We start from the raw sequence: 2,971 nt of genomic DNA, 5'->3' as shown, positions 1-2,971 counted from the left end.
AAACATCCTATGTCATTATTATAATAATTGCAATTCGTCACTGCCAATCTTGGTGCACGTCTTTGTTATTTGTATTTGCTAGAACCGTGAAAAACTCCTCCGTTCCAGATGTGGGGGTGTGGGAAATGTACCCTGATGCCACCAACCCATAAATAAACACACGCACGCACACACACATACACACACACACACACACACACACACACACACACACACACCGTCATTCTTATCACCATTCTTATGTTACGTGAAACTATACATTACTCTGTGAGATGAAACATTTTGTTGTTAAAGGCAATAGTAATAATATTCATATAGATTGATGACATTTGCTCCTGCGAAAATTATAGTCTCTCCAGTCTTATTTTCTTCAAGAACTTATAGGATTAGGGCGATTTTTGCGATAGGGTTTGGTGTGAGGATTAGAATTAGGGTTAGGGTTATGTGTGGGCAGAATTTATACTTGGAAAGGAGTACAGATATTTCATGGGAGCAATTGTCGCAGAAGGAACTGTCATGGAACCTACATATAGACTACCCTTTAGAATTTGTAGGAGCCAAGGTTTTCTGTCGAGATAAACATTATGAACTCAGTGAGTGTTTAACACTATTCATATCAGTTTTGGACAAGGTTATAAAGGACCACTTTAATTGCCCATGCCACACCATCGATGGACTTTTTTTTTTCTTAAGACATCGGTACAAAGTCCATATATAATGGCAAAGATGTTATGTCTCACATTGCTTTCTGGTTTTCCCTTGTGAAGTTGTCACTGGACGAGCAACGTGCATAAGGCAATTTCATGTTTAACATGTTACTGAACACTACGATTGAATGAACCAGGAAGTACAATGTATAACAAGTGCCTTTCTGAAAAGCATTAATTTTCTCGGCTTGGCTCACGTTAGTTCAAACTAGAGGTGCAGATAACAATGAAACTCATCGGAGTATTACACAAACAGATACAAAGAGGATGAATGCATATACCATGTTTGTCATTCCCATGCATGAATTCAATTGCCTGATGTGTGTTCTGATTCATGTTCAAGTGAGTTGGACAATCGAATTTCCAGAACTGAAACTACCGCTGAACAACTACAAAATGGTTTTTTTTTTCAATGGACGCCCATCCTACGAGACTACAATGTTACAAACAAGCTACATGTATCTCATCCTTTGCTTTTCGAGAGTGTTTCGACTCAATGCAGCATGAACAGTGGGACATGCTTATAAAACATTGTTGTAAACAGGACTAGAATGACAACAAAACAAAATCTGAAACAAAGGGAGAAAGCCACAATGAAATCTTCGTGCAGTAGGATCCACTATACAAAAGATGTAGGTTCTCATGGGCACTGGATCAACAACATTATGTAATAATAATCAAACGGAACATGGTATTACGTGATTGTTGTTATCATTGCTTCGTGTTCTATTTTCCGAAGGTCTGTATAAATGTAGGTTGTACAGTATACGGTTGTGTCACGTGACTTCTCTGAGTGTTTATTAACATTTAGTTTTTGCTTTTGTTTTATCTTTTTGTTTTTGATAATGTTCATCCTTACTAGAAAGATTGCTTACACATTAGTTTATAATTATGAGTGCACGTCTAGAGTCCGACCAGTATGACCATCCGACCTGTACAGCCCACGAGATTGACACTGGGCAAATAAGGTCCATTAGTCCGACAATATCGTGACTATGTATGGTAATAGTAATCACTTCGAATGCCCACGAGTCGTATATACTTTCGTTACCTTCATCACGCAGTAACGGTCTCGTTGGTCGTAATTTTGCCCAATGTGCATGCGAGAAGCACACTCTGCAAGAGCGTGAAGAGCGTGAACATCAGTATTGGAAACACCATGAATAACGACAAGTTATGTGTCTCGTTTCCATCGCATTAAAGAAACTTACAGTTTGCATACGTTTATATGGGTAGATAATCAAAATCCAGAAGCTAAAGGGTTTCAGAGATTACATTCAGTATGTCCCAAAAAATTACAATAATATTTTCGTATTAATAACACCCAAAATGATTAAGTTCTCTAAATGCTACTTCAGGGTCTTAGAATATAACATTTTAGCTCTATTTTGCAGAAAACCCCATTCGATTTGGTTAAGAGGTCACAGAGAAATGTGGATTGTTGTATTTAGAGCATGTCTGATTCTTCCAAGCGATTAAGCTTTTTAACGATATTGTGTGTGTGAATACAATAGACAGAACTTGGAGAGATTCCCGACATCCTCTACAAAATTCCTCATTTCTCTTTGACCACTCAAGCAAATCGAGTGGGGTTTTCTGTAAGATGTGGGCAATGAGTTATAGTTTCATACCCTGAATTTGTATTTAGATTGATTGAATATTTTTAAAGATATTATTGCAGAGGGTCCTGTTGTAATTTTTTTTTTTGGGGGGGGGACATAATGGTAGAATGTCAAGGAAGGAATCTTTGATGGCAAGGGTTATCAAAACTAGTACTTGAGTATATAAGAAATAAAAGGAATGGTAGGAGGATAAAAGGTAATATTCGTCGTTAGAGAGTCGCGTAAAGATCCTTTTTAATTCATTCATTGCAATGAGCAAGGTGTTGAACTTGGTGAAGTGGTCTCACCTCATATCCAACCATCTCCTCAGATAGAAAATGAAACAAAGAAAAACAAATAAACAATGGCATACAAACAAACAAACAATGATTGTTCGACAGGTTTCAGACTCCAGAATTAAAGCATTTTCTTGGGCAACAATCAAGTAGCTGCAAGCCCCCCCCCCAAAAAAAAAAATACAGCCAACAACAACAACAACCAAACAAATAAGCAGAGAAACTAGAGGAACACTACGAGAGAGTAGACCTCTGCCAAGCACTTATGTATCGAAAAAAAGTATCGCCATTTGTTTGAGTTTCATTTTGGATACCCCAGGCTGCTCTTATGTTACGCTGTCCACAAAATCGATTTCGTGGCAGAAGC

Source organism: Diadema antillarum, unplaced genomic scaffold (assembly GCF_040938485.1).
Source record: "Diadema antillarum isolate AM-2024a unplaced genomic scaffold, OU_Dant_1.0 seq00001807_RagTag, whole genome shotgun sequence".
Taxonomy (NCBI): domain Eukaryota; kingdom Metazoa; phylum Echinodermata; class Echinoidea; order Diadematoida; family Diadematidae; genus Diadema; species Diadema antillarum.
The sequence above is the reverse complement of the archived record's forward strand: the minus strand, read 5'-3'. Positions refer to the sequence as shown.